Source organism: Anolis sagrei, chromosome 11 (assembly GCF_037176765.1).
Source record: "Anolis sagrei isolate rAnoSag1 chromosome 11, rAnoSag1.mat, whole genome shotgun sequence".
NCBI lineage: Eukaryota > Metazoa > Chordata > Lepidosauria > Squamata > Dactyloidae > Anolis > Anolis sagrei.
The window spans coordinates 30,288,323-30,303,056 of NC_090031.1; the positions used below are offsets into that span (position 1 = coordinate 30,288,323).

At 40.5% G+C, this 14,734-nt stretch overlaps 1 protein-coding gene across 3 annotated transcripts in view; it reads left to right on the plus strand.

Annotated features, from left to right (window-relative positions):
• BCAS3 (BCAS3 microtubule associated cell migration factor) overlaps positions 1 to 14,734 on the plus strand; it is a 549,518-nt gene that overhangs the window by 36,355 nt on the left and 498,429 nt on the right. The gene's annotated exons all lie outside the window — the stretch shown is intronic.

Below are 14,734 nucleotides of genomic sequence, written 5' to 3' on the forward strand. Positions count from 1 at the left end.
AATTGAGTGTGTTGCAGCAGAAATGACAAAGGACTTTTAAGTGTTTTATTTATTTCTTTTTTATATTTTTATCCCACTTTTTGTAGTATGGCTCAGGCCAACATATATTCTCTTCCATTTCTATCCTTACAACAACTTTGTGAAGTAGTCCAGAGTAAGATACTTTGATTACCTTAAGGTTCAACTTTATTGAGTTTCATGATGGAGCGAGGAATTGAATTACTCCAGTCCTGTTGTCGTTGTTGTAACAACACTTACAGAGTAGTTGAGATTCCTCTAGTCTTGTAGACATGAGCTGTGGTGGATAGACTACATCTTACTTAGGCGATCCCTTGTTGTCCGAGTAGGATTGTCTTCCAAGATTGGTGTCCTGGCGATGGGTCCATAGGTGACTGTGGAGCCCTATTCTTGACCTGCATGTTCTCCCGCAGTGAGGGCACTGGTTTCCAGGTGGAAGGGGTCCCATTCCGGGTTGGCTTGACGCACCTTCCTCTTGGCACGTTTCTCTCTTTCGCCCTCCATTTGTGCCTCTTCAAATTCTACAGCACTGCTGGTCACAGCTGACATCCAGCTGGAGTGCTCAAGGGCCAGGGCTTCCCAATTCTCTGTGTCTATGCCAGAGTTTTTAAGGTAGACTTTGAGCCCATCTTTAAATCTCTTTTCCTGTCCTCCACATTCTGTCTTCCGTTCTTGTGTTTGGGCATCTGGACAACGTGGCCGGTCCAGCAGAGTTGATGGCAGAGGACCATCGCTTCAGTGCTGGTGGTTTTTGCTTCTTCCAGCATGCTGACATTTGTCCGCTTGTCTCCCCAAGAGATTTGCAGGATTCTTTGGAGGCAACGCTGATGGAATTGTTCTAGGAGTTGCATGTGACGTCTGTAGACAGTCCACGTCTCGCAGGCATATGCTATATAACAACAATAACTCCAAATGAGATCTTTATTTTTCTCCCCACCATTACAACAAAAAAGATGTGAATATAGGAGATGCCTATCTACATTTCCACAGCAAAGTACATGCACGTTTTATTTTGGGATACCTGAGCGCTGTCCCTTCGATGCTCTTTGTGTAGATAGTTGGGATAACTGAACCCTGAACCCTGCAATACACCTTGTGTAGATTCTCATGTGACTCCAAATTGCTCCTTTGAGCTGGACCTAAAACCTTTGGGAGCTAAAATGACAATGGATACCTTGATAGGCAGCAGCCTCTGATCTGGTCTATGTAATCTATGCTAAGAATTCTGCACCATGCTAATCCGACTTCGGTGCCAAAGGAAACCTGAATCTGACACCTGCATAAATTATGCAAAGTATGCAAATGTACATAAGTTATCTTCCATTACACAGAACTGAATTACTTCTGCTTATCACGAGGAGGGAGGAAGGTGTTACATAGTCCATTCGAGTCCCACCTTATGACCTTTAGAAATGATATTTATTTTATTTTATTTATTTACGACATTTATATCCTGCCCTTCTCACCCCGAAGTGGACTCAGAGCAGCTTACAAGATATATATACATACGATATATTATATTATTAGCATAGTACAATATCAGTATTATATATTACTATATTGTACTATACCATTATATTGTAATACTAGCTGTACCCGCCATGTGTTGCTGTGGCCAACCTTCCCTCTTTCTTTCCTTCTTTCCCTCTTTCCTTCACTCCCTCTTTCCTTCCTTCCCTCACGTCTTTCCTTCTCTTTTTCCTTCCTTCTCTATCTCTTTCTTTCCTTTCACATTTTTCTTTCTCTTCTGCTCTTCTCTTTTCTTCCTTCTCTCTTTCCTTCGTTCCTTCCCTCCCTCTTTCTCTACATCTACCCCTTTCCTTCTCTCCCTCTTTCCTTCCTTCTTTCCCTTTTTTTCTTTCCTTCTCTCCTTCCTTCCTTCTCTAACTTTCCTTCCCTCCCTCTTTTTCTTTTCCTCCCTCTTTCTCTCCTTTCTTCCTTCTCTACCTCTTTCCTTCCTTCTCTTTGCTTCCATCCATCCTTCCCCCTTTCCTTCTTTCTTCACTCCCTCCCTCCCTCGCTCCTCTTTCTGTCTTTCTTTCTTTCTTTCTTTTTTTCCCTCCCCTTTCCTCCCCCTTTTTTCCCTTTTTTCTGTATTGTCATTTAGCTTTTCATCATTTAGCTTTTTGGGGCTTTTTAAGTCCCTTCTGCTGTGTTTTTCAGTGAAGGACATACATTGGATTGTTAGGTGTATTGTGTCCAAATTTGGTGTCAATTCGCCCTGTGGATTTTGAGTTTTTACTAATAATCTATATAAATAAAATTGTAATGTTCGTTTGTGGGATTAACAGAACTCAAAATCCACTGGGCAAATTGACACCAAATTTGGACACAATACACAATACACAATATAACATGTAATATAAAATATATAATTATAATATTGTATTATTATTATTATTAGTATATTGTATTACATTACAGTATTATAAATACTATATGTATATACAATATATTATATATAATATAATATTTATCTACTCTCTCTAGATTTTTTGAAATAGCAGGGATAGAATAAAGTTCTTTTTGACTTTATGTTAAGGATGCTTATGAAACATGGGCTCCTCTTCTTTCCTTTTGGAAACAGGAAAACTACACTCTTTGCCTGGTGGCACATGCTGGATTTTGCCTCCAATTTTCTGCCATGGCTGCATTCTCATCCCACCCTGCCTGTGAGAAATGAGAAATGCTTTGCTCATCTCTCATGCTGCTCCCAGAGGGATTAGCTCATAAGACATGCGGGCGGATGGCGCCTATTGTGTTCTAATGGCCCCGAATGTTAAAACACTGTCCTTTAGGATATGTTTATGACTCCCAATGCTGTTTACATGGGTGATTATATGCTTGTCACAATGTTTATAATCCTAGAAGCATTGTTTTTGTTCAAAAGGATTGCATATACTTCTTAAACTACAAATGATACTTCGGACGTTGTCTCTTCCTAAGATTGTCTCTCATTAATTTGCATCCATTAACTATCATTCAGCTCATCCAATAATGTAGTAGAATTTGAAGATTGTGGAATTTGGCCTATGCAGAGAGGGGGGAGCGGAGGGGAGAGCTTAGTTTGCTCTTTGTTTAGTTCTTTGTTTAGGGAAAATATGCATCACACTGTGTATCATGGAAAACTGGATTCTGCAGTTGAGTTCGCTATCATAATTCCGATGCAACGGGGGAGAGTTAAGCAACCGAGCTTCTCCATTGCTTTCATGTCTGTTTTCGGAGTGTTGTTCTTTATTTACTATTCTAGTATTATGTCTCCTCCGCAGTGTTTCTCGGTGTTTTTATGAGCGATGGTCAACTTGTTGGCCTGATAGGTGTATTGTGTCCAAATTTGGTGTCAATTCATCCAGTGGTTTTTGAGTTGTGTTAATCCCACAAACGAACATTACGCTTTTATTTATATAGACTAGCCGTCCCCTGCCACGCATTGCTGTGGCCCAGTCTGGTGATCTGGAAAATAAAGTAATGAGAAAGTCTCAGTTCTTGTGGGTTTTTTAGGGCTATATGGCCATGTTCTAGAGGCATTTCTCCTGACGTTTCGCCTGCATCTATGGCAAGCATCCTCAGAGGTCATGCTTGCCATAGATGCAGGCGAAACGTCAGGAGAAATGCCTCTAGAACATGGCCATATAGCCCGAAAAAACCCACAAGAACTGAGTGATTCCGCCCATGAAAGCCTTCGACAATACATTAATGAGAAAGTGTTGGTTTCTAATAGATGTAATTTCTTTGTGCTTGTGGGTAAACAGCATTTCTTGCTGTTTCTTTGTCAGTGTTGATGTAGAGATTGTCTGGTTTGCCTACTTGGGAACATACAACATTTAATTGTCCTTCTTTAGGTGTCCCTTTCAAACCTATGATACTATATCTTTGTGTGTGTGTGTGTGTGTGTGTGTGTAAATCATATATATCTATCTATATCTATGGCTGGATGGCTCTTTGTCAGGAGGGCGTTGATTACATTTTTGTTGCCCTGGTGAAGGGAGTTGGACTGGATGGCTTTAAGTATTTTCTGTTGGTTATGGGGGTTCTGTGTGAGAAGTTTGCCCCAATTCTGTCGTTTGTGGGATTCAGAATGCCCTTTGATTGTAGATGAACTATAAATCCCAGTAACTACAACTCCCAAAATGTCAAGATCTATTTCCCCCAAACTCCATCTGTGTTCGTATTTGGGCATATGGAATATTCGTGCCAAATTCGGTCCAAATCCATCCACAGCTCTCTCTGGATGTAGGTGAACTACAACTCCAAAATGTAAAGTCAGTGCCCACCATAAACATAACCAAACCCTTCTAGTATTTTCTGTTGGTCATGGGAGTCCTGCATGCCGCATTTGGTTCAATTCCATCCTTGATGGAGTTCAGAATGCGCTTTGATTATAGGCTTACTATAAATCCCAGGAACTACAACTCCCAAATGCCAAAATTAAATTTTTTTGAGTGATGGTCACTCCTTGGGTTAGTAGGTGTCTTGTGGCCAAATTTGGTGGCAATTCGTCCAGTGCAAGAACTAGGAATCGTTACTCATTACTTTGAATGTGGGTCGCTGTGAGTATTTTGGGCTATATGGCCATGTTCCAGCAGCATTATCTCCTGAAAAACTCACAGCATCCCAGTGATTCCGGCCATGAAAGTCTTTGAAAGATGTTGAATGTGTATGTGGGCGATGTGAATGAAGAATTAAAATGCTGAAACCTGTCAGTGTTAGGGCCCTTCCACACAGCCACGTAGCCCAGAATATCAAGGCAGATAATCTACAGTATCTGCTTTGAACTGGATTATCTGAGTCTACCCTGCGATATAATCCAGTTCAATGTGGATTTCGTACAGCTATGTACAGCTATGGTGTCCTGTTCTTCCTCTGTTATCATCAATCTTAGAAACACACAAAGTATTTTCTAAATAGACGAGCTTCCTGAGAACAGTGGTGAGAAAAGGACCATAACTGGCCACCATGACTGACCACACCTTGATTGGTCACCTTGAATAGTCAAGGTTGCCAATTGCAACATTCACACTTGCCTCAAACAGACAAGAGTTCTTTCTCCCACCCTGGACATTCCACAGATATATAAAACTCACTTGCCTAGTTTCCAACAGTGGTTTTTGAGTTGCGTTAATCCCACAAACGAACATTACATTTTTGTTTATATAGATGAAAGCAGTGTTTCCAAAGATATTTCAGGATTTTTTCAGCTTTACTGGATATTACCTGTGTTACCACCGATGGGCTTTGTTGATGCTGTTAGTGATCTTTTTAGGAAATGTCACCCTTAGTTTGGGCTTTGATAAAATAATAGTTTTGCAGAGATGGTGAGGTGTGTTTTGGAGATCCTATTTTGTCCTGGCAGTGCTGAAATTCATGACAGGGCCATTTCTTTGGGTCAGAGTCTTTTCTTCATCAGCTGGTCCATGTGCAAGATCTGAAGGACCACCAGCCCATTCTCCCTCTAGTTTTGAACACATTTGAACCACATTTGTAATAATAAGGAATAACACAAGATACTATAGTTAGATGTAAGTATCTCAAAGATGTATGCCTATTTAAAAATGATTTCTCTTTCCAGTTGTCTTTGCAAACCCAGGTTCTGAGCTGTGAGTTGTGGGGGTGTAAGGCAAAGAGCCAGACTGCATTTAAGGTGACTCATAATAAAGCTCTCGGGGCGATACATGTGTGAGGTACATTTGTGTGCGTGCTATATTTATGGGGGTGGAAGCCACGTAAGCTGTGATACATGTGGCTGTGGAAGCTTCTCTCAAGTCTGGGAAAATTGTTTCTATTTTAACTGATGAGAACTCCATGTGCATTCCTGTGTGCTGTGTGAGAGCGTCTTATTTACAAACACGTTAACACAACTGTATAACTGTCTCTCGCAGTTCCAGGAACAACTGCTGCAGCTTTCCATTCGTGAGATGCTTTTGATAGATCCCAAAACGTCATTCTTCCTGTTACAAGTTGATACAGCCCTAGTAAACACACTGTGCATTATGTCTCCCAGAAAACATAACACGGCCCATCTGCCACCCATAAGGGTTTTGTTTAACTACTTGAAAAATATTGTTATTCTTTTACTTAAGGGTTTCCAAGGCAAGGCAGTTTTCCTACAAGTGGCTTCAAGGGATGAGGACGAGGAAATAGTTTGCATGTATTATTATTATTACTAGCCGTCCCCTGCCACACGTTTCTGTGGCCCAGTCTGTGTATATGTGTTATGTGTGTGTGTATATGTTTGTGTATATTCTGTATATACTCAAGTATATAGTTTTTCAACCTTTGTTTTAGGCTGAAAAAGTTCCCCTCGAGTTATACTCGAGTCAAGGTTATTTATTATTTTACTCTGACATTATTATTATTATTATTATTATTGCATTTATTATTTTATTCTATTTATTATTATTATAGTTATCATTTTCCTTTATTATTACATTTATTATTTTATTTATCAGCGTTATCATTAAATTTATTATTTTACTCTATGATTGTTATTATTATTATTTCCACTCTATTATTATTACATTTATTAGTTTACTGTCTTTATTATTATTGGAAGGATACGTAAGCACATTTACATTGAAGAAGGTTAGGGTAGTCTTATCTTAAATTACAATTTTATATAAATATTCAAAAACATTTAACCTACTCAATTAGATGCCTCAGTTAATGTAATTTTTTGGCATCTATTTTCATTTTGAAATGTACCAGTAACTTCTGAATTTCTCACCCTCGGCTTATACTTGAGTCAATCCGTTTCCCCAGTTTTTGTGGTAAAATTAAGTGACTCGGCTTATATTCGAGTCGGCGTATACTCGAGTATATACGGTATGTGTGTTTGTGTATATATGTGGTTTTGTGCATGTGTTGTAATGCATTTTTTGGCTTTTAAAGTCTCTTTTGCTTTGTTTTCTAGTGTTTTTATGAGTGATGGTCACTTGTTGGCCTTATAGGTATATTGTGTCCAAATTTGGTGTCAATTCATCCAGTGGTTTTTGAGTTATGTTAATCCCACAAATGAAGATTACATTTTTATTTATATAGATTTTGGACATTTATATCCTGTCCTATCTCAACCTCCGCAGAGGGACTCAGGCCGGCTAACAACCAGCACAGCATGGTGCCCACAACAAAAAGCATAAATATACACATTCAGTAAAAACAATATAAAAACAGTATAATGTAGAAGATGTAACATGTCAGTCCCCCTTCCCCGTGGTTGCCAGGGCTTCCATCTTGTCTCATTGTGTTCATTGACTTAGAATTGTAGAATGCTATATGTATTCACCACTTTTCTTGTGCCACTTCTAAGTAGGTAGGAAAGTCCAGATGATCCACTACATCAGTGTTTCTCAACCTTCTAATGCCATCTTGTCTCATTGTGTTCACTGTCTTAGATGCATAGAATTATAGAGTTGGAAGAGACCACATGGGCCATCTAGTCCAGTGTTTCTCAACCTTCCTCATACCGTGACGCCTTAATATATTTCCTCATGTTGTGGTGACCCCCAACCATAACATTATTTTTGTTGCTACTTCCTAACTGTAATTTTGCTCCTGTTATGAATTGTCATGTAAATTTCTGATATGTAGGGTGTATTTTAATTCAGTGGACCAAATTTGGCACAAATACCCGATAAACCTGCATTTGAATACTGGTGGGGTTGGGGAAGGGATTGATTTTTTCATTTGGGAGTTGTAATTGCTGGGATTTATAGTGCACCTACAATCAAAGAGCATTCTGAACTCCACCAAGGATGTAATTGAACCAAACTTGGTACTAAAGAAGGGTTTGGTGGGCATTGACCTTGAGTTTTGGAGTTGTAGTTCACCTACATCTAGAGAGCACTGTAGACTTGAACAATGATGGATCTGGACCAAACTTGGCACGGATACTCAATATGCCCAGATGTGAACAGTGGTAGATTTGGGGGAAAATAGACTTTGACATTTGGGAGTTGTAGTTGCTGGGATTTCTAGTTCATCTACAATCAAAGAGCATTCTAAACCCCACCATGGATTGATTTGGGCCAAACTTCCCACACAGAACCCCCATGACCAACATAAAAGATGGTCTTTAGTGAACCCCACTGACACCCCCTCACAACCCCCCCCCCCAGGGGTTCCGACCCCCAGGTTGAGAAATGCTGACCTAATTCAATCATTTATTTGTTTGTTTGTTTGTTTGTTTATTTATTTACTATATTTGTATACTGCCCTTCTCAGCCATTAGGCAACTCAGGGTAGTAGTCCAACCCCTTGTCATGCAGAAAAGCACAGTCAAAGTACCCCCAACAGATGGCCATCTAGCCTCTGTTAAAAGCCTTCAAGAAAGGAGATTCCATAACTCCAAGGCAGAGAGTTCCACTGTTGAACAGCTCTTAGGGTTGCAAAGCTCTTCCTAATGTTCTTCTTGAGCCTTGAATGCCGGTGGTTGCCCTATCTTTCCTATCCTTTAACTCACCAGCCTCCAGACCGGTTTTTGCCCAGGCCCAATGCTCTCTGTGTAGTGAACCCAGCTCTGAAAATGTGCTAATTAAGCTTGCTCCATTTGTCTGTGTTTTGTGGTGATGATGGCTTTCCCCTCTTGTTCCAACCACCAAAAAGGATGCAGCCTTGAAGTACAAATGGGAAACAGATTGCCTCTTCTGGCAGGACTTTGTGATGCTAGCTTCATTTCTGCATCAGCTAACGTGGTCCTTAGATTACAAGACTTGCAAAATGAAAGAAGAGCAATCCCTTGTGGCCGCACCCCCCCCCCCCTCAAAATTACCAGTAAAGAAACATCTGCAGAAACTTGGTTTTTGTATGTCCTCAGAGAAGTGGTGTAAAGATGAGACAACGGGGATGGACACGGAAGAAACCTCTGATGTCTCCCTGAACAGCTTGAAAAGAGATTAAGGAATAGAAGATGGAGATGAAAAACCCATGAGGTGGAACTAGGGTGGCTTGAACCCGTCCCCCATGGTAATTGCTTTCCCAGCAATGCAGGATGTACTCAGTTATGTTATACATATAATAGTAAATGGAGGTGTAAGGAGCAGAAATAGTGTGTCTGCCCATCTACATTGGGACATTTTGATTCTTGAAATGTTAAAAATGTTAATTTTGGAAAGCCTGATAATGTTCAACAAGAAGGTGCTGCAACACATATGTCAACCAGGCTGCTGATTTTTGTAAACATCTCCTGGACCTACAAAATATGGCTAAAAATACTTTCTATAGTTCAGAATTGGGTTATCTGAGATAGTACAGTTCCTTCCCTTGCTTGCTTACTTACTTATTTAGGCGATCCCTCGTAGTCTGAGGATGATGATCTTCCAAGTGTAGTGTCTTGGTGGTGCATACATAGATGACTGTGGAGCCCTATTGTTGACCCACCTGTTCTTCCACAGTGAAGGAATTGGTTTCCAGGTGGAAGGAGGTCCCGGTCGGGTTTGGCTTGATGCGCCTTCCTCTTGGAACGTTTCTCTCTTTTGCCCTCCATTCGTGCCTCTTCAAATTCTGCAGCACTGCTGGTCACAGCTGAACTCCAACTGGAGCGCTCAAGGGGCAGGGCTTCCCAGTTCTCAGTGTCTATGCCAGAGTTTTTAAGGTTGGCTTTGAGCCCATCTTTCAGTCTCTTTTCCTGTCCTCCAAAATTCTGTTTTCGGTTCTTGACTTCGGAATAGAGCAACTGCTTTGGGAGACGGTGGTCGGGCATCTGGACAACATGGCCAGTCCAACAAGTGACCATCACTCATAAAATGGAAAATACAGCAGAAGGGACTTAAAAATCCAAAAATATATATATAAAAAATACATTACATTGCATGCGCAGAACCACATATATACACATACATATAAATATACACACACATATACATAGACTGGGCCACAGCAATGTGTGGCAGGGGACGGCTAGTCTATATAAATAAAAATGCAATGTTCGTTTGCGGGATTAGCATAACTCCAAAGCCACTGGATGAATTGACACCAAATTTGGACACAAGACACCTATCAGGCCAATGAGTGACCATCACTCATAAAAACACGGCAAAACACAGCAGAAGAGACTTAAAAAGCCAAAAAATAGAAAATACATTGCAATGCATGTGCAAACCATATACATACATATATAAATGTGTGTGTGTGTGTGTATATATACACGCACAGACACACATATACACAAATATATACACACACAAAACACATATACACAGACTGCCATAACAACACGTGGCAGGGGACGGCTAGTTATTCAATAATGAAAAATTAGAAATCCTTACAAATACTTCTTGCCAGTCCTCAATCATTTTATTCATATCCTATCTGGGTCTCAGACTGAGACTTAAAGCTGGCTTATAACGAGACATAAAATACGATGTTGTTTAAATCATACCAAATTAAGATTCAGTGATACTCTTGCATTGAAGTTAAAGCTGGGGGTGTGTTGTTTTGTTGTTGTCGTGGTAGTTCTTACCATTGAGAGCCAAGCCTGCTTCTTTCTGCATCATTCTGACTTAAATTATGATTCTTGGTCACACAAAGTGTGCAAGATAATATATTAAAACAATTGTGCGGTGATAGCTGCTACTTTGCACACACATACACTTGTACTTATTCTACCTTGGCTTTCTGCTATCAGTGGTAAATAGTTACCAGTTACCTTGCTGATTGTGTCATAGTGGGATTCTAGTGCAGTTAGATGGAACTGGTTTTTGTTTTTTGTATAGTGCGAGCAGTTGCCAAATTGGCACTTGAGATATTTCCTGGAGTCAGTTTATTAATATGTGTCTTGGAAGCTGTTAACATTAACAACCTGGTTCAACTGCAGGACATTTATGGACGTGCTAATGTTTAGCTAAAGAAACAGGAAAAATATTTTCCAGAGGAATAGCCTCGTGTTTAAAGCAGAACTTTATTGCCACCTTTCATCAATTTAATATTATTTTTCAAAAAATTAATAGGAACCCACTGCTATTACCGGTACGTTGGAGGCCAGGGCACAGTGGCGGTTTCTGAGCGGAGACTCCAGTTTTCAGCTGTCAAGATCTGTGGTTCATAATGTGTTTTTTTAAAAAGAGTCTAGTGGCGAAATGACTGGTATCAAATGTGTGGGAAGAGCTTCCTTTAAAGGAGATGGATCACCCAGGAGGAGTGAAGTAACATTGATGAATGAACCATTTATTCACAATTCTCCTTGGTTATTGCAGAGTAATTTGAAATATCAGTTTAGAGCTGGGGTGGAGATCTTTACATTGGGAATGGGCAACACATGACTTTGAGACCTGTGCCCCATACGATGGCTCTCTTTTCAGTGCTCCCCTCAAATTCAGTGCCACTCAAATTCAGCTTTAGGCTAATAATAATAATAATAATAATAATTATTATTATTATTATTATTATTATTATTATTATCATCATTATTATTTCTGCCACTTCTGTAGTTGTTTTGCTTCCAGTTGCCCTACAGGCCCATCCCCTGGTTGCTCAGCAATGGGTCCTGATTCCTGTAGCCCACTTCTCGATGGGTTCCCAGGAGAAGCACTCGCCGCGGTCCTTATTATCCTGGGCGATGACCGAGCCAGAATAGACTTCTTTAGAGTTTGTTTCACCATATTTAAATGGGTTGGGTGCACTTAGTTCTACTTCTCAGTTGAGACCACACTGGTTTGGTTGAACCTGCTGATAGTTTACACTACCACCAGCACAGATCTCAACATCATTGAAGTAGTTAAGCCCCCCGCCAACGTCAAGGTGGCACCCGATGGGGGTTCAGCTTTAGGCTAATAATAAGAACAAGCCATTCGAACCAATGCCATCAAAGCCAGAATTGAAAAGTCAACAACAGATCCCAAATGTAGACTCTGCAAGGAAACAGATGAAACAATAGATCATATCCTCAGCTGCTGCAAGAAGATCGTGCAGACAGACTACAAGCAGAGGCACAACACTGTTGCTCAGGTGATTCATTGGAACTTGTGCCACAAATATCATCTGCCTGCGACAAAGAACTGGTGGGATCACAAGCCGGAAAGAGTTACAGAGAATGAACACGCCAAACTCCTCTGGGACTTCCGAATTCAGACAGAGTTTTGGAGCACAACATTCCTGACCTCACAATCGTGTTAAAGAACTGGCTGCTACTTCCCAATGGATGTCAGGTGGGCAAATTCTGACAGCAGAATTGACGAGAAGCAACTGGAAAAGCTTACACAATATGAGGATTTAAAGATAGAACTGCAAAGACTCTGGCACAAACCAGTCAAGGTGGTCCCAGTGGTGATTGGCACACTGGGTGCAGTGCCTAAAGACCTTGGCCTGCACTTAAAAAACAATATGTGTTGGCAAAATTGCCATCTGTCAGCTGCAAAAGGCCTCCCTACTTGGATCTCCATGCATTATGTGCTGAATTTTTTTTGTGTGAGGAGTGACTTGAGAAACTGCAAGTCGCTTCTGATGTGAGAGAATTGGCCGTCTGCAAGGACGTTGCCCAGGGGACGCCCGGATGAATTGATGTTTTTATCATCCTTGTGGGAGGCTTCTCTCATGTCCCCGCATGAGGAGCTGGAGCTGATAGAGGGAGCTCATCCGCTTCTCCCCGAATTTGAACCTGTGACCTGTCGGTCTTCAATTATGTTCGGATACATCACACAGTCCTAGACACTTGGGAAGTGTCCAGCATGTGATCCAATACAAAAGCAGGCATAGTGATCTTGTTTGCTGTGTACTAATCTTGTTGTGCATCAAATAATAATAATAATAATAATAATAATAATAATAATAATAATGATGATGGTGATGCAGGTTCAGCTTCATTTCTTAAGGTTGGCTCTGCACCTTGTGGTGCCAAAGCACAGTCTGTTCAGTGCCTTCCAAGTCATCCACTCTTCTGTGTGCCCAGGAGGGAGTCTCTCATCCAGTTGCAGTCATGGATTGAGGTTCCGGGTTTTAGCCTGCCACTTTTGGACTCTCGCTTGCTGAGGTGTTCCTGTGGGCATCTCTGTAGATCTTAGAAAACTATTTCTTGATTTAAGGTGTTGGTGTCCCATCTGTCTATTATTGCTCTTTTTAAACTGGCAGTGATTCTACACGGTTTGGTGGGTTGGAATAGGAATGTGAGAGATCCTTACTGCACATGCAAGTCTTATTTTCTCTTCAAATCCTGATCTGTTTATGTGTTTCATGAGGGTCCCAGTTTTTTCATCCCATCACTGCATCATAGTTTATAGTTCATATAATGATCAATGTCATTCCATTCTGTCCATTTGGGAAGCTGAGCTGTTCCCAGGAATCTCAGCTTTGTGCCGTATCTGAAAAGCTTCCCACCCGGGGAGATGTTCTTGCAAGTATCTCTGTAGATCTTAGAAAACTATTTCTTAATTTAAGGTATTAACGTGTTGGCTGATATCCGAACAGAGGATGGGCCAGAGATGTCACTGCCTTGGTCCTTTCTTTACTGGCTGCTACTTCCCAATGGATGTCAGGTGGTGCAATACTGGCTAAATAGTATAATTTCTCCAATGGTGTGGGGCGTAGACAATCTGTGATAATGCAGCATGTCTCATTAGGAGCCACATCCACGTTTTAACATGGTGAGATGTATTGCACATTGCGCATGCATACTCAGTAGCAGAGTAGCAAAGCGCAAGGGCGGGTGTCTTCACTGTGTCTGGTTGTGATCCCCAGGTTGTGTCAGTCTGCTTTCTTACGATATTGTTTCTAGCACCCACTTTTTGCTTGATATTCAAGCAGTGTTTCTTGTAGGTCAGGGCACGGTCCAGAGTGACTCCCGGGTATTTGGATGTGCTGTAATGCTCCAGTGGGATTCCTTCCCAGGTCATCCTCCGAGCTCGAGATGCTTGTCTGTTCTTAAGGTGAAAAGCACACATCTCCATTTTAGCAGAATTAGGAATCAGCTGGTTTCCCCTGTAATAGGCAGTAAGAGCACCTAAAGCTTCAGAGAGCTTCTGTTCAATCATTTCCAAGCTCCCTGCTTGAGCGGTGATGGCACGATCGTCAGCATAGATGAAACTTAGATGGATTAGGAATCAGCTGGTTTTCCCTGTTATAGGCAGTAAGAGCACCTAAAGCTTCAGAGAGCTTCTGTTCAACGATTTCAGGGCTCTCTGCTAGAGTAGTGATGGTGAGTGGTTACCAAACTGTATTGCTTTAGAAATCCGATGAATGTGAAGGAAAAGCCTTCTGCATGCTTAGGAAGCGTTTTAGCTTGAACTGTGAACTCAAAGATTTCTTTTTGCAGTTAGTCGGCGCCATGCCATTCCTTGTAAATATGACTTCTTACATTTTAAATCTCAATTTCTTGGCCGGAATCGAAAGCAACATTAAATGGCAGAGTATTTTACAATTTGGATGTATTTTCTTTACAATCAAAACCGGAGACACACATTTTAACATAATTTGATTAAAACTTAGTATAGTAGTAACTTTCGGGAAGGATCTGAAAGTTTATATATATATATGAATATATGAATATATGTAATATAATATAATATAAATATTCAGATCTAGAGTCCTCAGTGCAGCTTGAATTTCATTCTTTTGTTGGAAGAACTCCAGAATTTGTGCTAGAATGCTTCTAAAATAAAGTCAATCAGACCTCATTTCTAATGGACAGTTGTAAATAGACATAATTAAAACATGCAAAATAAATATAATGTAATATAATATATTGTGTATATATATAATATTTATAATATTATAATGTAATACAATATAA